The 23841-nt window shown below is 48.6% G+C and overlaps 2 pseudogenes; one reads left to right on the forward strand and one right to left on the reverse strand.

The window, feature by feature from the left end:
• Positions 1 to 4268: 4268 nt before the first annotated feature.
• LOC136460428 (putative laccase-19) overlaps positions 4269 to 23841 on the reverse strand; it is a 36767-nt pseudogene continuing 17194 nt past the window's right edge.
• LOC136457987 (NAC domain-containing protein 20-like) lies at positions 17452 to 18869 on the forward strand (annotated as a pseudogene).

The raw sequence follows: 23841 nt of genomic DNA on the forward strand, positions 1-23841 counted from the left end.
GTTCTACTCCGGTGGCCCCTCTTCAAAAATTTGCACGGATCTTAAAGCACCAGGATGAATTAATTATAATAAATTTCGTCTTTGATCTGAATTGGGCCCCTTGGCATACCGGAGCCCAGATTCGTGCAGTCAGCCAGTCACGCGACTCTGGTCATTTGTCTTAGGAACGGGAGGGCGGATGTTGGCACCAGCCACCTAGGTGCCTTCCGTAGTTCCATGCCTCGCATGTCGCATCCCCCGCTCTATCGCTGGTCTCGTAGAGTCGTAGTGCTGGCGCAGCTCCCATCGGCCGTCGTGACTCCAAGCCAGGCAGGCGCCCGCGACAACCGGCCCTGGCCCCGGCCCCGCGCGGCCACGCCCCCGCCGCGGCGATCCCGGCCATCCCCGGCGGCCGTGCCGCGGTCGCTGCCATGCTGCGCCGCTGCAGCCGGGCCTGCGCGAGTGGCTAGCAGGCCGCGGCTCGGCCGGAGGGCCGGCCCTAGGACCGCGGAGGCCCGTCGCAGCTCGCCGGCCGGCCAACCGTCGCCGCCGTGGCCTTCCCTGGATGGATAGACGCCGGCGTCCGCAGTTCGCACCGTGCGTGCGTGCGTGCGCCGCTCTGCTGAGCCGCCTGCGCACGTGGCCCGGTGGTCACGAGCTACCCATGGCAAGGCTCGGCCCACCTGCTGGTGCGGCCGAGCACCCCGCTGCCCACACGGCCCTCCATCGTCGTCGCCTGGCGACCACGTGGACCGAATCGTCCGGAATTGGCCCGTCCCCTCCTCTGCTCAACGCTCGTGGAAGAGGAAAAGAGAATTAAAGCTTTTCTAGGGTTCCCAATACAAAATCTCCTGACTCATATTAACAGTTGTTGACAATACATCAGAGCACGCTGAGAATAAGAAAAAAGTACAGAAAGCGTTTGTCCTATTAGGTTTACCTTTCTTTTTATTCTTTAAATCGGCTGAAAATTGATAAATGCATAGTAATTTATAGAAAAATCCAAAAATGACAAAACGAATTTTGTTCAGCTCGACATATGTAGATTCATGCAGTAAACACAAAATATCAAAATTTTTGTTGTAGATGCTTGCCTATGCTTTTTGTGTAAAATTGATATTTGTAGTTATCTTGCTCCAATTATTATTAAAATTTTATGGTAGCCTATTCATGTGATGCTTGATTTGTGGTAAAAAAATTTAGCTCCATTCGTGCATATCTCACTTAGTTACTGATTTACCTAGATTTATGCTTGCTAAATAGTTTACAATCAATTTAAGTATGAAAAAATAAAAAAGTTGCTTCCACTACCTTTGCATGATGTTGTTATGTCATATGAACACTTCATATGGCCACGTGTTCATAATCTACACACATATAATTGACATATCACATTTCATAGACTACAATATTTGCTTTCTAACGAAAAAAGGACCGGATAAAGATCCATAACATGTTCACTATGAAAATATAACAAAAACTATAAGGTACCCAAATCTTCACGACACAAAAGACTTCTGATAAAAATTAAAATTTATTCATTCAATCCGAGAACAATTTCCCTTTATTTTCGAAAAATACAAATGCTGCACTTCTACCAAGAGACAATAAGGAAAAAAAAACTTAGGGTCTGTTTGACAGAGCTCCTTCTCAGCTCCGGCTCTGGCTCATGCGGAAGAGCCCTGCCAAACGTTATTCCGAAGGATCTATTTTTCGGTACCTCCTCTGGAGGAGCCCCTCAAGAGGAGCTATGCCAAACACCAACTTAGTTTACAATTTTTAGAATCTAATCGATACAATGCAACTTGTACTACTATGACCCATAAATTTACCCTTAGAAAGTAACAATGCTAGGATACATAATGAACATAGACTGGTCTAACAAAACGTGAGTGATCCACTGGCACACTGTCCAATATGGGCCCAACACTTGAATTACAATCAATTTTGGGTATCCATCATTTTCAGAAGGTCAGAATCACATCGATTAACCTTTTTTAGTATCTATTTCAAACAGTCTGCAAAAAATAATTGTTACTACAAAGTTACTCAACTTTTAATATAAAAAACTGACATTATCATACATAGCAGCCCATACTCCTTGTTTCAAAGACGTAACGGGTGCCACGAGAAATGAACTGGCCCGATCTAGTATGGCGCGGCAAGGTCGTGCCTATGTTTCTAGTCTGTCATGGAATCACGCTTCACGCAAGCCAATCAGACAGTGACGTCGCCCGTCCTGTCGTGCCTTAACGCAGAGTCCACCACCAGCCGCCGCCGTCGGCTGCCGTCTTCACCGTCCACCTCGTCCGCCGCCGTCGCCATCCGCACTGACTAGGAGACTAGCGCCAGGGCGGGGATGCAGCGTGGGGAAGGCGCCTCGATGGCTCGTGCCACTACCTGCCCTACCGGCTATCGAGTTGACGACAGATCGAGTTGGCCTCCGCCCTCTCGAGAAGGCAGGTCTGTAGCAGAAATGCCCTGCCACGGGCAGATGAGAGATCGTCAGGAATCTGGGCTGTGGTAAGCGAAGCGCTGGGTTTTCTTTGGGCATGGATAGGACCGGCCCAATCCATATCTAAAACAAAATTAATTATAATTAAACACCCTGATGCTATAAGATTCGTGCAAATTTTTTTAAAAGGACTATCGAAGTAAAACTCTTTATTTAAAACGAGACTGCCTTGTGTCGTCACAAGAATTACTCAAAAATAAGGCAATTAATACAATAGCATTTCTCCAATGCAAGATACCTTAACCAGCCGTAGCGTGGATCTTCTTTTCATTTTAAATATAAATATGATGTCCATCTTTTCCAAACTTCCTCGAATATAAACATATACTAATACTGTATTACACTTCCTATATTCTTATTCCTTCTTTTTTTAGAAAAGACAGCAAAAGTTTTGCCGCGATTTTTATTAGGCGAAGAAAAAAAAGGTAGGTGCCTGTCCAGTTTTTTTGAATGAAAACTAGGCCTAAAAACTATATAACTGAGGAGAGTGCTCCACTCATCTTACACAACTTTAGTAAAAACGGACAACTATCAAAACTCACGCCACTAATTCCTCCAACTTGATCGAATCGACCCAACTAACAACTCAACTAACAACTAACAAGGACTGAAGAAACACGACGACCCGCTAGCAGACACCAAACAACACAGCTTTAGGCACAACCATGGCCGGATGGCAAGGAGCAACCGTGGAACTGGATTGCCTAGCAATACCTCCAAGGAGGAAAAAACGCTAAAAACGTCGACAAGGTAGTCCGCCAAGGGAAGGCTTTCACCTACAATATCCAGTACTGGTAGGAGAAGAGGTAGGAAATGACGCCTCCAAGAAGGGAACGACGTCCGCCGACAGTCGTCGTCCAAGCTTTCACCCCGACCTCAATCAACCTCCAAACACCATCGCGCCGGAGACCGAACCCTACCAGGGAGATATGGTGCGCTGAAGGATCAGCAACAGCCCCGCCCGACAGTCGGCCCTAGAGGCGCTGGCCTGGCCGCCAGGGGAAGCGCTGGGAGAAGGTCGTCTAAGAGTCCGCCCCTCGCCGGAACCGGCAAAGCCGGCCAGCAGCAAGCAAATCTGGTCGGCTCCACCACAGAAGCCAGCCCGAGGAAAGAGAAAGGCATGGGGAGAAGAGGGCTATGATCAAAAGAAGCCCAAGTCGCTCAGCCCACCAACATCCCAACCCCTGCTGAGAAGGCCCCGCATCAACCATGCCATGCGAGGCCTCCAGCAGCCTCCGCCGGCCCCACGCCGCCCACTCCGCCATGCCGCACAGCCACCATCGCCTCGTCATTGCGGGCCATGACCCCGGAGCCTGTCGCGCATGCAACACGACCGCACGCCAAAGCCGTTATCGGCCCTCGTCGCTGGCTCTGGAACTCGTTGCCGACGTTGCTGGCTTCCGCCAGCCTCCACCGGGCGCGGCACCCTTCCCAGGGGCCGCCAGATCCGGCCGCAAGGCACTGCACCCGGTGCCTCGAGCCTGCGCCGTGCCTCCACCATTGTCGCCGTGGAGAGCGTTGTCCATAGCCTGGGGGCGTCGGATCTGGCCACCAGAGCCTCGGATCCGGCTGCCCGGGCCTCGGAGCGGCCCCGGCCGGCCCTGCCGGTGTCGTCAGGGGCGTGGAGGAAAGAGGCAAACGGAGGAGAGAGGAGCTCCTCCTCCTCCGCCTTGCGCTTGCCCAGGTCCTGGCCGGTGCCGCCACGTGGGGTTGACGCGGGGGCAAGTGACACAGGGACGTGGACTCTCGAGGCTCACAAATAGCGGAGGACTTTTTATTCCTTCTTGTGTATGCACTTTGGAAGATCTGACAGTGGCTGGGGCAGCGTGTCTTCCGGCGTGGCTCTGTTTGGCCACCTCGAACACCATGGCCATGCCCACGGCGATGTGGAACTTGAAGTGGCAATGTATGAACCTTGCCCCGGGGTTGTCGGCGACGAACCAGACAACTGCCCATTCAAGCCTCGGCACCTGCACCATGTTCTTTAGCAGCGGATCCACCAGGTTGTAGCTCCTCACGTGCTTGACCGGGTCGTAGTTGCCATGTACCTGCACGAGCACGAAGAAGTCGTGCCCGTGGAGGTGCATCGTGTTGGAGTCGCTCTGCATCGTGGCCATGCTCTAGAACACGACCTCGACCGCTGGTACTGTGGGCGAACCACCGCACCCTCGTGGCCTTCCGCGTCGCCTCGATCTTCTCCAGCGGCGCGTCGGGCCGACCGGGATCGGCGCCGGGTCCGTAAAGCTGAACACGCTCGGCGGCCTGGTCTCGGCAGCTCCTGCACCGCCATGTCGTTGTCGCCGTACTGCCGCGCCTCCAGCAGCGACTCCTCGGGGAGGCGGAAGGAGACGTTGTTCATGTACGCCACCTCGATGGCCTCGTCGCTGCCTGCAGACAGCAGACTTCTTGCTGTTCAAAATCTTCAAATGCCCTGTTTATTTGGCTAATAAGTCATTGCTGAAAGTACTGTTGACTGATCTGTTGTGAGAGAAAAATATTATTCATTGGCTAAAAAAGTACGACGTATAAGCCAAGCGAACTGTGCAAAAATCGTGGGTCATCAGATTCTAACTCTTTCAAAATCTTTCCAAACAGCAGACTTCTTGCGACGTTTTCCACTAGGCTCATCCTGCAGCTCCACCTCTGCTTGGCCCCCCTCTTCACGATCATTTACCACTTCGATCGACCGGCTCATCTTCCAAGCTCTATACGCCCTTACAAATGTTGCATTGTTAGAGCAAAAACTAAAACTCTGCAAATATTTAAATAGATCTAGAGGAAACACGTGACCTTTCTCTCTCAAGTCTCAACTCTAGATTAAATATGAAAACAAAGCCTACTAATTAGTACGTATATTTTATAGAGCATAACATCGAAAGTCTACGAATCTACAGATGAGTTGAACAAACACGAACCCCACCCTACCAGTAAAAAAGTCACGAACACAACTAGATGCTGCTCTCACACGGCAGATCTGCTCGACTATATCCTACAAGTAAAAAACAATCTCGAGCACAGCCAGATGGAGAGGATTAGAGGGTTAGAGGTACGGTCGTACCTGAGATGAACGCTCTGCTGCCAGCTAGTGCCTCCAGAGTTCACGATCTTTTTCTTGGTGACTGCCTTGTTCAGCCGCCGTTGGAACGAGAGGCTCTCGGAGAGTGAGAGGAAAAGCGAACAGTGAAAACCTAATCTCTTCAGCTCTCATTTATACACCAGAGATAGTACTGATCGACTGTCTGTTGGGAATTAAGGCTATGTTTGGGACTGCTCCACTCCATTTTTTCTAGCTCTGCTCCAAACTTGGCTAGCTAAACAGGTCAAACTCCATAAACTCTGCTCCAACAAAAAGGTGGAGCTAGAGGTCAACTCCATGTTTTTCTCAGAGCTCCTCAAGGGGTACTCTAGAAAACAGCCTTTTGTATGTCCTCCTGGAGTTTGTGGGGAATTACCCACCACTGCCGCTCATTACACAAGAATACCGGTTCGTTCTGTTTCTCCCTCCACCGAGTCCCCGTCCACCTGCCTCCTCCCTCGCGACTTCTTCCATAGGGCCGTCCTTTCTTCCCCATGAACCCTAGCGCCACCACCCGCTATTCCGGCCACCACGACGAGCGTTCCGGCAAGGTGATGGATGGTACTGATAGATCCAGCGACGCTGCAGCGGTTGATATGCCTGTTGGGCCTATCGTGCTTTTAACAAATAGTCAGGTCGGGCCAGCCCAGCCCATTTTTTCCTCGGGCTATGAAAACTAGCGCCAACCCGTCTGGTAAGCAGCCACGGGCCGCGCTTAGCCTGATGGGCTCAGGCCGGACCGCCGGGCCGGGCTAGATTTGCTCAGGTATATATACTGCCTCCCCTCCTGCAGGACGGCCTTCCCCTTAGCAAATGGTGCCTTTTGCCGTGCGAGATGAAGAGGTGCTCGTCGACGTGGCCCTGGAGCTGCGGCAGCATGCAGCGGGTGGTCTTTTGTATGGTGACAATTGTATGTTACTTATATAATTTTTATACCAACATGAAATTAGATCTTGCTGATGAGACGAGTGCGCCAAAACAGGAAAAAGAGTGATGTCAAGTATATTTCCTGATACTATATCTAAAGTGTGGCTGCGGTAGCTTGTGTGGTAGTTGGGTCGATTTGTTTTGGTTGGGGCACTCCCATATGATGATTACAGAGGATTTCAGCCCCATTCAGGTTAAGCAAATTGATAAGCATGTGCATTTACGTATACACACCAAAAGCCGCTCCTGGATGAGATGGCACCCATGGGCAAGCACACGTTGCCCCTACTTTTCTAGGGAAAGCTAGCATGCCATGCCATTTTAATTGCACGTAGGCATGTGTCCTGTTTGTTTGGACTTGTTTGACTTATAAGCCATGGCTAAAAGTACTGTTAGCTTGATTTAGTGTGAGAGAAAAATACTATTTATTGACTGATAAGCCATGGCTTATAAGCCAAATATGACCCAGCGAACAGGCTGACTCTTGTCGTCTATATGCATGCACAATGTGTGACGAATCAATATGGATCAGAACACAACTTTACTAAATTAATTCCTTAGAAAGTAAGGAATTGAAAAGGAAAATATCCCCTGCATGCATGCATGCATAAATCAAGCGGTCGTTGCCACCTGTCCCTTGGCTGGCTCAATAACAGGCAAACTGACCATGGTTTCCAGGGCCGACGCGCTTGAACGCACACTAAATCTATGGACGGTGTTTGAGTGACAATGAGCACATGTTATACACACATCATGTCGTCCAACAAATAGATACGTCGGGGTGTGTCTACATACACACACAACCATAGACAGCACACTGCATCGGTACAATGCCGCGCGCGCAAGCGTTTCTCCATGCACCTGAAACTGATCGAGTAGTGAAGAACACGACGCTCCGGCGCCGCAATGATTAGCACCAGATCACGACAACCTATCACTGGCCTGCTTTTCCTCGCTGGTTGACTACATCTACAACAACCCCTGCACTGCATGTGAGACAACATGGACCCCGCGCCGGCCATCCTGTCCGCAGCCTTGCATCATGAAGGCCTTGTAGCATATAGCCGCAGCAGCCCTCATTCGATAATGCGTGCACATCTCCAGCCGTGCAGCCCTCTTCTCCATGCAGACGAGACGAAAGCCGAAGCAAGCCTACAAGCATGAGTGGCGTGCGGTGGACGCATACGTCCACAGGAATCGCAGGCCAGGGCAGGCAAACCGGAGGGAGGTCACCGGCAGTCTGCACGCCGCACGCAGGCAGAGACATTCGAGAACCCGGGCGCCTCTTGCCAGTAGCAGCCGAGGCCCTGGTGGGAAAAGCGAGCCCGGGTGAGTGAGGACAAGTGTGGCACAGTTGGAAAGAACAAGAGTCCAATGCCTAGTAGAAACAGACACCACCGGAAAAGAGGGGAGTCAGTCAGGGGTCCGAAGCTTCAGCGGAAAGGTTCTTGCGCAAACACGCCTCCTGTCTATTTAATCCGCGCTGCAGCGCCCGGCTCACTGCACGAAAACAACCCGTCCTGCATCCGTGACTGACCGGTAGGTCAAGAAGAGTTTGTGCATGTACGTATGCTTTATTTTTTGCAGTACTATCTGGAGATTGTTCCTTCGCTACGGGTGACGCGTGCTTTGGCGAGTGTAATTACACTCGGCAAAGAAGACTTTACCGAGTGCTGTACTCGGTAAAGAGCTGTCGGTATATCCCCTCACGATAAAGGCTTCTTTGCCGAGTGCCGCGTGTCAGGCACTCGGCAAAGGATTTCCTGAGTGCCACGACGGCACTCGGCAAAGAAAAGCCGCCGTGATGGCCAGGTCACGGTGACGACCCCTTTACCGAGTGCCACGCGTCGGCACTCCGCAAAGAAATGTGTTTTTTATTTTTTTTAAAAAAATGCTTTGTCGAGTGTCTGCATCTGGCACTCGGCAAAGCTTGTTTTCTTTTTTTTTGGATTTTCTTTACCGAGTGCTGTAGGTAGGCACTCAGCAAAGCAGTTTGTTTGTTTTTTTTATTTTCTTTGCCGAGTGCCTTGACCATGGCACTCGGCAAAGCTGGGAAGCTCAGTGTCCCAGATTCCCAGCTTGGTCATAACACTCGGCAAAGAAGTGAAAAAATTTAATTTTTTTTTGTTTTTAGTCTTTCATCGTTGCAAACAAGATATACATCATATATATAACACAACTATATATCACACACACACACACACACACATATATATATATATATATATATATATATATATATAATACAAATGTATATCACAATCCACCATAAACATAAACATAGCATACAAGTATCACAATCTCGACTCCCAAGTCCAAAGTCCAAACACACAAGCATAGTTCACAAAGTTCACAAGTGCATTATATCACAACGACTGCCATTTGAAGCTCACGGCGACGGTCCGGGTTGGGATGGCCCAAAGTGCGATCCCCGCGACCCTCCGATGTGGTTTGACGCCGCCCCTGATTGATGCTACACAAAATAGAAGAGATTGCACGTGAGTGACAAGAGAAGAGATAAATATGCAAGATAAATATCCGCCACTACCACCACCACCACATCACCGTCATCACCAACACTTCACCACCACCACCACCACATCACCATCATGATCACCACCACCACCACACCACCACCACCATGAGCACCACAACACCGTGACCACCACCACCAACACCACACCACCACCACCACACCACCATGACTACCACACCACCACCACGACCACTAGGTTTCACTAGGTTTCTCTAAGTTTCAGCATGGAAAGTAAAACTTCGTACTTATACTCACCGGAGTAGAATCAGGATGTTGTGGAGGTGGATCTAGAGCAAGCAGCGTCTGTGGGATCGCCCAACCTTGTTGCTGGCCAATTTGCTACATGAACTTGATCATCTCGGCCATCTGCCGCTGATCTTGCTCCCGCTGGGCCTCCAAAGCCTGTAGACTTTGCCGCTCGACCTCCCGCTTGGCCTGCAGTTCCTGCACCTGGGCCTACAGCATTTGACCCCAATTTTTCAATAATGCATAGGTAAGGTATGTAAAAGTCAAAGAACGATGAATGAAACAGGAATGCTTACCTGGAGTGCCGACACCGTGGTCGGCCGTTAGCGTATGGTCACGCTTGAGCTCGTGCTCGATGCTCGGAGCTGGTGGAGAGGAGGAGTAGAGGCCGTGTCGAGGACACCGTTGCCAATCCAGAACCGTCCATGCTTCTTGTCTTGCCCCACCCTCATCACGAGCTAAGGATCAAGGCGCTCCTCGGTTCTCGGATCATAGCCTAGCCCATGGACTGACCTTGCCACCTCTGTGTACGAAGAGAGGCGGGTGTGGACGCTGGAGTTGGTGTACGCCTCAACCAGGACATCTGGGTCATACTCGATGTCAGCCGTCGCCTTGCCCATGTGAGCCAGAGAATATGCCTTGAGTTGACCAACTGGCTGGCCACCGTGTGCATCCGACTACGAGAAAGACAACAACATGTGGCTAGAAATGATGCAGAATTGAGTGCGTGGCTAAGATTAGAGCAATGGTGGAGACTTACATATGCCTTTGCATATTTGCTGAGGCTGCAGGCTGCCCTGATGGTGAGGTACACCTGGCATCTGCAAACGCCTATCGCGGGCCTCCTCGTGCTTCTTCTGCCAGTCCCCTGTCCAACCAGGTGTTCCGCAATATATTCCCAGCAATTGGGGTGGGTGGCGCACCAGCTTGGAATCGCCTACGGGACATCAAGTAGACGACATATCAGAAGATCAAATTAGGCATACTTAATCTCAAAAGAAATGAATATTTATGTTTTGTATTTACCTGTATGTACTGCTCCCTTGTCAGCATCATCCGTCTTTCCTCCTCTTTGTTGACACGCCTGAGTAGGAACTTAGCATTGTAGTCTATGTGGGCCTAGATGCGGGACTCGTAGTGCAAGTCTGTGACATGCCTTTTACAGGAAGCGTAAGCCACCTGATACGCACTTTCCTCCTATCCCTCCTAGGATTCTGAAGAAGTCCTGCATAAAGACACGAGGTATCTATTATTTTATTTCAAGAATGTCCAATGAATGCGAGGAATTGAGGAATGTAGTGCAAGAAAGACTTACCCACAACTCCCTAATCACCCGATCTGCCTTGTTTCTACAGCGGATGCCATTATGATCTAGAGCATCCTGCACGAGGGCATAGTGGTCGAACGTCTAGGCTGGCTCTCAATCCTAATCTCCTTTCCTAACCAGGCCAGGGAAGTGTTCCTTGCACAGAAGTCCTAGGATGCCATTCACATTACGTGCCAGGGCCGCCTGGTCCACAAGCACCCAGTTCCTGCACAAGTGGTCCACAATAGTTATTACTTGTTATTATGATTTTTCAACATATCAAATAAAGAACATATGAAGTTACTTACTTATTGCCCTCAGGTGCAATCAGTGGGTGCCTCTCAACAGGTATCGGTCGCTTTGGGAGCTTTGCGGGACCTCGTTGGTAGGGCTTCGACGTACCAGAGGAAGTGGAACCCCCTACCGTCGCCACCTCCTCCGTCGCTAGAACCACCTCCTCGTCCTCTGTTCGTGGACCCTCGTCCCCATCCACCGTGTGCTGAAGGTTATCGTCGTGCATAGGGTTGCGTGAGGAGCTGCACCCATGGTCAGTCAACGGCTCCCGCCTAGGCCTGCCTCTCGGCCTCCTTGGCCTCTCTGATGCCTCCGCCTCCTCAGTCGCCACCATGTCCCTCCAGTTGGCGTAAACCAAGGGGCAGCTCCTCCTAGTGGGCCCCATCACCTGCAATTAAAAAGAGTAAACCAGTAAGTATAGATAAACGAGACGTACTTAATTAGAGATGCAAAATAAAGAAAATATAATTACAAAATAACATAGTATTACATGTATTTCTAATATTCTTTATGATTGGGATTATCTGGACGATAGGTATCGTCATCACTATCAAGATTGTCCAAATCCTCAACAGCCTCATCTTCATCGTTGTCATTGCCTAGTCGTAGTCCGTCAAGCATTTCCAAGTCCTTTGGATCATGCACCTCAGTTGCAGCGTCCTCATCAACAACCCATTCCTCGTCTGCTTCCATTTCGATCTCTCCGGTTAAGTCTATCTCAAGCATCCCTAGGTAGCCCCTCTTCTTGTTGATAGAACTCTTCGTCATGCGTGTTTGAGTTCAAGTTGTAATCATCAGGGTTTGGGCGAGGTAATCTACCGTGTGGTGATACCTTGTGCACAATATACCAACCCTGAAGATGTGGGTCGGTTTTGCAAGCATATGGACAATAATAAACTTGTGTGGCTTGTTGAGCCACAATATAGACATCTTCTCCTGGATAGAAGAAATCCTATCGAGTTTCGACTATCCCAAGTTGATGGGACTTTCTTGATACTGCAGGATCAAACCACTGGCATTTGAATATGACAGGATTAAGTGCTTTGGAACCACGGTAGTCGAGCTCGTATATTTCTTCAACTGTCCCAAAATACTCCTCTTGATCAGTGCTCGGCGTAAATACTCCGGTATTCGTGGTCCTTGGATTGGGACGACTCTGCTCGTACCTTGTTGTGTGGAAGCGATATCCATTCACGTCATAAGCGTTAAATGACAAGACCTTATAGTCAAAGCCATTGGCCACCTGTCGTAATTCAACACTTATAGACACATCCCTTTGGCACTACAAGTTCAAGTAGGAGAGAAATAAAATTAGGCAACTTGGAACGTCAAACTTAGTAAGAGCTAAGTTGGCCGGTACCTTTTTTTGGAACCATGTAATGAAATCAGGCGAACCATGTTGAAGAAGGGTCTCTCGTTCATGGTCAGAAGGTGGCCTTGAATGATGCCAGGATTCATCAAAAAATTCTCTACACCGACAAGGAACAATGTTGTTGGATGTACAAAAGTTACGGAGTATGTAACAAGTTCGTTGAGAACTTACCCCAGATACGTTTCCACTTCGTCAAGGTTGGTCAACACATAGAGCATGATCTTGCGCCACTCTTCATAGCTCAAGGTCTTTGTGGTCGCTCCACTTGCTCTCCCGCGTGGCCCTTTGAAAAGGCTAAGGGTCGATTCATTTTCGTCCTCATTGTACCGATCGGGTGGATTATGCATGCTAGGAAGGTTGTCATTATAGTATGTTGTTGTGAAGTTTGATGCCTCCTCATGAATGAATGCCTCAGCAATAGAAGCCTCAATCCTGCCTTTGTTTCCACATTTTTTGCGAATAGTCTTTAGACATCTCTCGATTGGATAGCACCAACGATTCTGCACGGACCCCCATTCATGCCTCCGACGGGAGGTGCAAAATCAAATGCTGCATCGATAAGAAAAAGCCAGGTGGAAAGATCTTCTCCAACTTACAGAGCAACAAAGGTGCCGCTTTTACCAACTCCTCAACCACTTTCACAGATACCTCCTTGCAACAAAGCTGGCGGAAGAAAAAGCTCAACTCTGCCAGCACCTTCCAGACATTCTCAGGGACGTAGCCTCGAACCATCGATGGAAGAAGCCGCTCAATCCATATGTGGTAGTCATGACTCTTCATCCCTAAGACTCAGGCCAGTCTATGGGTTTGCTCCCCTCCTCAGATTCGCTGCATACCCATCCGGGAACTTTAACAGTCTGCATCCATTGTATCACTTCCGTCCTGTGCTTCTTTTCTAAGATGTAATCGGCCTTAGGCCTTTTCCATGGCTTGCCTGTCTCTTGTAGGCAGCATCTCTAGCTTTGGTCTATCGCATAGCTGTTGCTAGGTCCACTCTAGCCTTAGGGTTGTCCTTTGTCTTGTCAGGAAATGTCCATGAGTGTTGCCCAAAGTGCTTCGGTGACTATTCTTCTCAGTGTGCATTACATCTATATTATGTGGAAGAAGAAGGTCATAAAAATAGGGAAGCCTCTCCAAGCTAGACTTATGAGTCCACATATGTTCGACACCATATTCCACAAAGCAATCTTTCTTTGGATTATCTTTCTTTTGACTATCTTTCTATGGATTGACCACGAGAGCATCTATCTGAGCATGAACCTGGGTACCAGTCATCTTCTGAGGTTCAGGGTCAGTCACCTTGACACCTTTCGTGAAGTTCTTGGTGTCTTGTCTGAATGCATGGTTAAGAGGGAGGAACTGTCGATGCTTGTCGAACGACAAAAACTTGCCACCCTTCTTCAACCAAATGAACTTCCCATGGACACACCAGGCGCTGAATATCCCATATGTCAGGAAGTCATGCATGGAGTACTGGTACCAAACATATATTTTGAAGTTTTTCTTTGTAGCTCGGTCGTAAGTCCATACCCCTTCATTCCAAGCACTGATCAATTCATCATAAACAAGCTCCATGTACACACCCATTTTGTTTCCTGGGTGTCCAGGAATTATCAACGTCACGAATATGTTTTGCCGTTGAAGGAGGACCCCGGGGGGGGGGGAGATTGAGGGGGATAGCGAACACGGGCCAACAAGTGTATGGGGCTGACATCATTCCATAAGGATTGAACCCATCTGTTGCCAGCGCAACACGTACATTACGGGCCTCAAGATCTTTGTCACGATGCTTGCGATTAAAGCTTTTCCATGCTTCACCATCAGCTGGATGTACCATCTTATCAGGATTGTATCGAATGCCATTCTTGTGTCATGTCATCTGTTTCGCGGACTCCTCGGTCATGAATAGCCGTTGGAGCCTCGGTATGATCGGAAGGTGCCGTAGGACTTTCATGGGGATCTCAAGCTGCTCCTTCTGGCCATCACCTTTGTCTACCTCTACATACCTAGAGGATTTACACTTTGGACAGTACTTTGAATCCTTGTGATCTTTCCTAAATAGGACCCACCCCTTCGGACAACAATGTATCTGCTCATACGGCATCTTAAGTGCATGAAGGAGTCTCTATGACTCGTAGAAGCTGCTCGGTAGAATATGACCCTCCGGAAGCAGCCCACCAATAACTGCCAACATACCATCGAAGCAGGCTCGACTCATGTTGTACTAGGACTTCAACCCCATTAGGCGTCTAATGGCATCCAGTTGAGAAACCATTGCCTTCTCATGTAGGAGCTTCTGTGCCGAAGACAACATTTGGTAGAACGCCTTTCCGGTTGGCTCTGGCTCCTCCTCCTCATCCTCCTTCTCCTCCTCCTCCGTAGGTCTTTCAGCGAACGTTGCTTCGTGAAAGTCACCTAACCATCCTGCTACCCTACCATCAGCATCAAACGCCTCCAAGCGTGGTCTCACCACCTCCTCTCTCAGTATGATGGGCTTCACCATGGAACACCCACCGGGTATAGTTTGGCGTAAATCCATACTTGCAAAGATGTTCCCCTATGATCTTCCTTGTTTTTCTTTTCCTATTTCCGCATTCGCTATAGGGACATAATGTGTCTCTCGCTCCATTAGTTGCCTTGCCAAATGCTTGGTTCAAGAAACCCTCGGTCTTGTCCATCCATTCAGGGGTGAATTTCAGCCTGACTTGGGCGGCCCGTGTACATCCACTCACTGGTTATCCATCCTCTAGCATATACATGAGCGAGTAATATAACCACCAATTGCATCTGAACGGCGTGCCTACTGTCTAATGGGTGAGGATAGGTCCTAATCCCACCCGCAGATGCGTAGATGAGGTTAGTTTACATGCTCTACTCCGATCCGAGATAGAATTTCGGTAGCACCTCCCTGTTGTTCTCCCGATACACGTCTTGGAAGGGAGAGTGTGTATCCGGAGAACAACAGGGAGGTGGTGCCGAAACTCTGTCTCGGATCAAAGCAGAACATGAAAACTACCTCATCTACACATCCGTGGGCTGTCCAAAAAAGTAGACAATCTGAAACAGATACGGTCTTAGATATGCTAAGATCCGCATACCTCCAACCGTATCTGTTTCGAACGGGAGACGCCTAACTAGGTTACACCGATCTACGACAACAGATAAGGAAGAGAGGTTATTTATACCTAGGGACTGGCGGTGGAGTCAGGCTAGCGGGGCAGTGGCGAGGCGACGCTGTGCAGGCAGGACCGTAGCACCGACGAAGACGATCGGGGTCGCCTACGTACTCCGGGTCCCCTCCGACGAGTCCTGCTCTGCAAAAGAAGAATTATAATACTATAAGTTAAAAATTTCGGTAGAACCTCCTATATGGGGAGGTTTCCAAAACCTGTAAGAAAAAAGCTGGCACGATGGCCGACAGCATATATACGGCACGAAGGCCCACACATCCACGTACGGCACGAAGGCCGTCAATGACATACAAGGCATGAAGGCCGACAACCGTGGGGGGGGGGCTTTATACCTTGGGTGGCGGTGGAGTCGGGCGACGCAGTGCCAGGGTCACCTTCGTCTCCAGTGAGGGGCGAGGACGACGGCGGGGACGAACGACGAGGGGCGTGGCCTAGGGGCCGAGGCTCCTCCTCCTCCCTTCTCCTTCTCCTTCTCATCCCTTCTCCTTCTTCCTTCTCCCTTCTCCTCTCCTCCACATCCCTTCTCTCCTCTACTGGATCCCCTGCTCCTCCTCTCCTCCACTCCGGCGGGTCAGGGGCGGGGAGCAGCCGGGTAGGGCACCACCGGTGGCGGAGCGGGGCTGGGGCGGGGCCGGCTACGGCGGCGGAGCAGTGGCGGAGCGGTGCCAGGGGCAGGGGCCGTGTCTGGCTGGCGGAGCCGGACCGGGGCGGGGCCGGCTGGCTACGGCGGCGGAGCCGGGGCCGGGTCGGGGTCCGGGGCGGGCCTGCTTCGGTGGCGGAGCGGGGCCAGGCGGTGCCGGTGGTCGCGCGGCGGCGGTGCGGGGCCGGGCGCAGCGCGGCAGTGAGGGGGAGTGAGAGAGTGGGAGCGGGCCTGGCCGACCCGCTAGGGTTAAGTGGGGCGGCTCTTTGCCGAGTGCCGAGATGCGGGCACTCGGACAAAGAAATTCAGGGATTCTTTTAATCCGAAATAATAAAAAAAAAATTTGAATAGTCTTTGCCGAGTGCTGCAAGCCTGGCACTTGGCAAAGAGGGTTCCTTTGCCGAGTGCCAATTCCGACACTCGGCAAAGTATTTTTATTTTTATTTATTTTTGTTTTCAAATTTTTTCTAGTGGCATTTATACTAGTACCTTGAAGCACATGTTCCAATTTGGAACTTTTCTATGACTTTTTGGTATATTTTTTTAATTTTGTATATTTACTTGAATTTTTCTCGAAAAAGTAAATTTGAACTACATGTGCATGAAATATTAGAATTTAGCGATTCAAAAAATGGTATTCATGTTTTTGAGTGTATTTTGAGGCCATGTGCGGGGACATTCATGAAATTTCGAACATCTTGCTCGCTAAAAAAACATGAATACCATTTTTTGAATCGCTAAATTCTAATATTTCATGCACTGCAGTTCAAATTTACTTTTTCGAGAAAAATTCAAGTAAACATAAAAAATTAAAAAAATATACCAAAAAGTCATAGAAAAGTTCCAAATTGGAACATGTGCTTCAAGGTACTGTATAAATGCCACAGAAAAAATTTGAAAACAAAAATAAAAAAATAAAAATACTTTGCCGAGTGTCGGAATTGACATCGGCAAAGGAACCTCTTTGCCGAGTGTCAGGCTTGCGGCACTCGGCAAAGACAGCACGTTTATCGAGTACTAACGGCCAGCACTCGGCAAAGAATGACGGAGGGGCCACCGGCGTCGGCTGAGGTATTTTGCCGAGGGTTATTCTTTGCCGAGTGTCTGACACTCGACAAATAGGACGTTTGCCGAGTGTCCCTCTTTGCCGAGTGTTTGACACTCGGCAAAGACAGCCTTTGCCGAGGGCCGGATTTGCCGAGTGCGGCACTCGGCAAACTGCCTCTTTGCCGAGTGCCCGTGTTTCGACACTCGGCAAAGCACCGAGCACTCGGCAAAGAGCGCGTCTCCCGTAGTGCTTGTTGCTTCATATGGTTGTTGGTGCTTCCTGGATCTGATATTCTTATCTCAGTTGAGGAGCAAGAGAGCCATGGCGGACCAGCAGCAGCCGCAACCCCAGCAGGACGAGATGAATGCTGTTCGTGCCGGTGGCCACGAGCTACCTCTAGGGTTTTGCTTCTACCCGAGTGATAATGAGATTGTGAGACACTACTTGATGAACAAGGTGCGCAACACAGACTTCACTTGCACCGCCATCGGAGAGGTCGACCTAAACAAGATTGAGCCATGGGACCTCCCGAGTATGTAACAAGCAGCCTCGATCTGTACATACATATACGCCTTGTTCTTGTTTGATCTGTGCATGCAGTGCCATGCTAGTGATCGACTAATATATGTTGCTTGATTCGCATGCTGCGGAGGAAGCAAAATGGGGCAAGAAAGAGTGGTACTTCTTCCAGAAGGACCGCAAATACCCGACGGGCCGAGGGTGAACCGGGCCACGAAGGCCGGTTATTGGAAAGCAACTGGCAAGGACAAGGAGATCTACAACACCACAGAAGGGGTGGTGCTGCTGGTTGGCATGAAGAAGACGCTCGTCTTCTACAAGGGCAGGGCTCCCAGGGGCGATAAAACCAACTGGGTAATGCATGAGTATAGGCTCGAAGGCAGTGACAGGATCTCCGGCCCTGCATCCGCATCCAGCTCAGCCGCCAACGCCGCCGTGGCCATGAAAGCTTCAGCTTCCAAGATGTGTGGTATTGGTAACAGCACCGCATGATGCATACATCCATATGCTACTTGCCTTATTTGCTTACCCTAATCTGATTTCAGTCTCGACTTACCTATGAAATTCACACAGGATGAGTGGGTGGTAAGTCGTGTGTTCCACAAGACCATTGGGATCAAGAATACGACTGCACCGGCATACCAGGTGCCCATGGCCGGCGCTGAGATTGATCAGAATCAGAACAACATCCCGCCCATCCTCATCCCTATATGCCCCTACAGCTGTCGCTGCCCGTGCCTGTGCCCGTGCCCATGCCGATGCAATTTCCCATCCTGCCAAACTTCGCCATGGACCTAGTGGCCCCCTACTACCCCAACGTTGGGGCGGGGATGCCGCCGATGATGCTACCTATGGCAGGCATCGATGGTGCCGGCGGGCTCTAGATCAACGGCGCCCTGTTCGGCCTTCCGATAGTCGTGCCGCCACAGATAAACTTCTACCACCAGATGGGCATGGGGGCTGGAGCTGGCCAGATGGACATGGCGGTAGCCGTTGGCCAGATGGGCATGGGAGTAGCAGTTGCCCAAATGGACATGGGAGCAGCTGGCGCTGGCGGCTTCGATGGTGCTGCAACAGAGAGTAGTCCATCCTCGATGGTGTCACAGAAGGACAAGGAGGCTAATGCCACTGAGATCTCATCGATGGTGTCCGTGACTGGCCCTGCAGGTTCCGCGACCACCACCATAGAGATGGATGGCATATGGAAGTACAAGTACTGAAGAAGTGAACATGGAGGGTGGAGGCAAAGACATAAATTCGCATAAATATGCATGTTATATCTATATCTGCATTGCATTTTGTGAAATAATGCATGGTTTGTATATTTCCATAATAACTATTCGGTAAGCTATATATGTGTGTATGCATGTACTAGTATATGCACCCGTTGCATGTGTGGTATATATGTGTTGTTTGGTCTTAGTAATCTGGGGCATGATGGTATGCATACCTAGATATATAACACCTGCTTGGTCGTGTTGATGGTTGTATTGTAAGAAGCATATTGGAGTTTAGTATAATATTATCGTGAACCTATATATATTATATATATCTATGAAATATGGTATGTTGTTTAATTATATAAACTTGATTGCCAAACTAACCATTAAACTGTATGCGTTTATATTGTGATCATTTTGTTACGGCTACTTACCGCATATGCAAGTGTTATCAGTTGTCACGTTTGCACACATGTGTGGCTATCAGATAGGTATCAAACAAATCCTGCGGTGCTGGCTCAACCTTATATTACTTTCCTATCAATAACAGCTTGCAACACGATTTTCTCTCTCTCTCTCTCTCCACCTCCACCCCCCAACAACCCCCACCTCTGATCTGTGCACTCCAGATCTAAATCGTTGGTGCCTCATGAGGTAACTTGTCCTCCTCTATATTTAAGCATGTCGGGGCTAGGGATCTTGTGGTTAGGGACTGCATATATAGTGAACTTCAAGTAGGCCAGTTCATTGGTAGTTGAAGAGGTGGCGTGAGGGGGGTTGAGATTTGAAGTAGTTTGTGTTGGTGTCGGAAGAGGCTAGCAGTGGTTTGCCGCTAGAGTACGTTGTTCGTGATCGAGTTGTGGTGGATTGCGGCAAGTGGTGAGCGGCCTCCTTGGTTAGTGGATTGGAGGGCAGTGTGAAGGGCCTATGGTAGGCGGTGGCAGAGGCCTCCAGCAAAAGGAATTAATGCCAAAAATGTTTCTAACAATACTATTTTTATCCTACTCATTTCTTTTTTTATAAGGTGTGCGGCTATGCGTTGTAGGTGTTAAGAATTATTATTTAGTGATCAATTAGGGATTAATTCAAAGAGTGTCTTTTCATCATTCTCTCTCTTTCAAAATTGTAACCTCCCACATGGGCCATGTATATATATACACACTGTTTACGAGGAACACACAGACATCATTTTGCATGATCGATTTGTCTCGCTCTCTCTATTGTTAACACGTTATTCCAGCTGGTTAGAGCGACCTGGCGGCACTCCTCAGGTACTGGGTTCGACTCCCCGTGGGAGCGAATTTCAGGCTGGGGTTAAAAAAATCCACTCGTCTGTCTCACGCCAAAGCATAGGTCTAAGGACCGGCCCACTCTCACAGACACTACCGGAGACTGTGTAGTTACCGAGTGCCCCGACAATTACCGAGTGTCAGAAGTCGGGGCACTCGGAAAACAGTATTTACCGAGTGTCAACACTCGGAAAACAAAAACACCCGGTAGTAGACCGCTTTACCGAGTTCACACACTCGGTAACTTAAGACAATCGGTAAAACTACAAGTTTACCGAAGGGGCGCACTCGGTAAAAACAGACACTCGGTATTGAGGTGCCACGTCACCTAGGATAGCAACCGTGCGCCGAACGGCGTCACGGCATGACATGTTTACCGAGTGTTATGAGCGTACACTCGGCAAAAATCACGGTAACAGCTCCGCCCGTAAAGCGCCCATAGCAAATAAAAAAGACCGAAAATGTTTACCGAGTGTCACTGCACAACACTCGGTAAACACTATCTTTTACCGAGTGTATTGGCGCAACACTCGGTAAAATTCAACCAAATTTCTTGTTTTTCCCTTCATTCTTTTTCCTCTATCCACATATGATATTTAGTACTCCATTCCAAAATATGGTGTTTATTTCGATTTATTTACTATATTTCACAAAATTTTCATTCTTTATGAAAATTAGGTACATATCGTGTAAATTTAATTGTAATAATTAAAATCGAACTCGATAAATCACGAGATTGGAAGAATTAACATTGAAGCATACATCTATGTTATAGAAAAATTTTCATAACGTTTTGGAAGTATTTTTACATTCGTCGCTGTCGAACCGGTACATCTCCCAAAGAGACGCTAAACATTCATAATGACGAGTAGGATTTCTATTAAGAGTGAAATTCAACAATATGATTTGAACTTGGAATTTTTTAGATAGTAAATAGATGACATGAAATAGTTCATGTGAAAGTTTGGTGAATTTTAGGATTAAATTGGCATTTTTTCTTTTTTGTTTTGCATGAAATAATGAATACTTTTACCGAGTGTGACCTGAAACACTCGGTAAAGGTTAGCCACGGCCCACCTGTCTGCCACAGTGGGCTGCCATGCTTCTGTTTACCGAGTGCCGTAGATCTGGGCACTCGGTAAACATGTACCAGGCTTATATTTACCGAGTGCCGTAGATATGGGCACTCGGTAAACATGAGTTTACCGAGTGCCGTACATCTAGGCACTCGATAAACAGAAGCATTCAACACAGCCGTTTCTCCCTCAAATCGTGCACAGACGCACACACACACACCGCACACGCCTCCCCACCGCCGCGGCCGCCTCCTCCCCTCCACCACCGCCGCCACCGGGCGGTCCCCCACAGCCGCCGCCACCGGAGAGACGGAGAGAGAGACAGCGGCACCGGTGCACCGGACGACGATCCCCTCCGCCGACGCCGCCCCGTGCTCCCTCCTTCGCTCCCGTTCCCGCGAGGTGGGGTGGGGTGGGCCCCAGCAGCAACGGCGGCGGCGAGCACTCTCTCCCCTCCACCACCACCGCCACTGGGCGGTCCCCCATAGCCGCCGCCACCGGGGGAGGGCGGTCACTCGCCGCCACCGCGGGACTGCTGCCGCCGTGGCCGCCTCCTCCCCTCCAAGCTCCGGACCTGCTCATCTGCTGACTGAAGCATTGCTCTCAAACGCTCGGTAATTTCCTTGCAATCGTACAATAGATCCCTTGCTTTTGATAAAACTTGGCCCATTGCTTTGATTCTATCCGAAGCACTGCAAATTAGAGAAGAGATAAATCAGTAGAGAAAGAGAAAATATTCAGTGGTTGATGGATGCTGTTATCTTGTTCAGTGCTGTTGCCCAATTGAATAGTCGCTTCACAAAACAAACTTCATGTTCAGATCCTCTGAACTGTAGGATTTCTATTTCTTGAAGGTTAATCAATGAAAGTTTCTCGATTTTCCAGTTTGATTGTTGAGCACAAACACAACCCGGTGGGCATGAAGTTTTACCCTGACAAGCAACATATTAGCATCATAAGTTTAACATATAACACCGTATGGAATAAAAGGAGAGGAACCTTAAAATTACCAGAATCCCTAAATACTTAGGCCCCATTTGAACCATTTGGATTCTGAGAATCCACATAGAAAAATTCCCAAAATCCTAGTATCTCATCAAACAGTCTTGATTTTAGAGGGATTTTCACTCATAGATATTTAAAACACTCAAATCCAATAAAACTGTTGTGATTCTTTTTATCTAGATTCTCAGAATCCGATGGGATTCAAACAACACCTTAGAGATGTGTCATCAAGACATCAACATCTGTGAAAAAATTCTTCTACTGAACACTCATCTTTTCTTGACATACATGGAGTGTGATCATGTTGTCAATAAGTTAACCGAAAAGCCTTGCGACCAAATCTTGCTAGGCATTTTGCTCCCATTTCTGAATTGAGGATCTCCAGCATGGAGTAGAGTTGTTGGAGCATGTGCTACAGCTGTGCTGTGCAATGTGCATCTGCATCCGAGCCGAGACTGCTTTGCGCCTTTGACTCCAAAGTCCAATGTCCAATGTCCAAAGGGGGCCAACTGGCCATAGTAGTATTAGTATTTAGGAGTACTCCATTTATAGTATATATAGTAATATAAATCCGGCATGCATCAGCAAAAGGAATTGGAGCAGCAAAGAGCCTGCGTTTTTTTTTTGACATCCATCACTATACATAGTAAGTACATGCATACGTACTCCTCCGACTGGCAGTAACCAAAAGGTTGACCACTGTTAGTCTATTACAGTAACCATCCGTGTTTACCTTGTCCAACCGAAATCATGAGACAGATAGGCACTCACGGATTGAGAAATGAGATAGGCAAGCAGCAGCAGCTTCCGGGCGGTACTGTCGGAGATCCCCTCCCCTACCCGGATGTTGACGTGACGGGTCCAGGGTCCCGGGTCCGTCCGGTCAAATGCGTGTTGGTCCATGAACATGGCTCCAAATGCAAGTGCAATTTAGATTTCAGGGACGTCCATAGTCAGCGAGGCTAAAGTTTACCTCAGGGCATAAGGTTATCAAATGAAACTGAGGAAAGCTTTGACAGAAGACATACCAAAATCTTACCTTTTCCTAACTTTTATTGTGATATCATGATTGAGCCTGCCCTGCTAAAATTCAATGAACTTGCAGTACAATATACCATATATTTCAAACAGACCGACTAACTAAAAAAGACGCTTATTTCCAGCACAGGTACTAGAAAAGAAGTGCTTTGATAATGAGATACATATACCATATGTTTACCACGGTTAAACTTTGAAACTAACAGTATGAAACCAGCACCTAGAGCAAATAACAACTCATCAGTCTATGGCATGGCAGGAAACGCAAGAGCATATTTCTTTACATTATTTATTTCCATGGCAGCTTCGTACTACCTGTAGTACCAAAAAAGTAGCATATCTTTACAGCTAAAAAGACGCAAAGGGGATTGTCAACCTGCTGATGCTCTACCTCAATCTTCGATAAATCTTGCTAGTGATGTTTGTGGCTACAAAAAAATTGGTTCCATGTATTCCTCCATCTACAAGTGACATAGCGGCCTTTCAACCTTAGGTAAAATCTCATCATCCAATCTAGCAAACATCTTCTATGTGAATCGACCAAGAACATGAATGTCTCTTTAT

This window comes from Miscanthus floridulus, chromosome 6, assembly GCF_019320115.1.
Source record: "Miscanthus floridulus cultivar M001 chromosome 6, ASM1932011v1, whole genome shotgun sequence".
In the NCBI taxonomy this organism is placed as follows: domain Eukaryota; kingdom Viridiplantae; phylum Streptophyta; class Magnoliopsida; order Poales; family Poaceae; genus Miscanthus; species Miscanthus floridulus.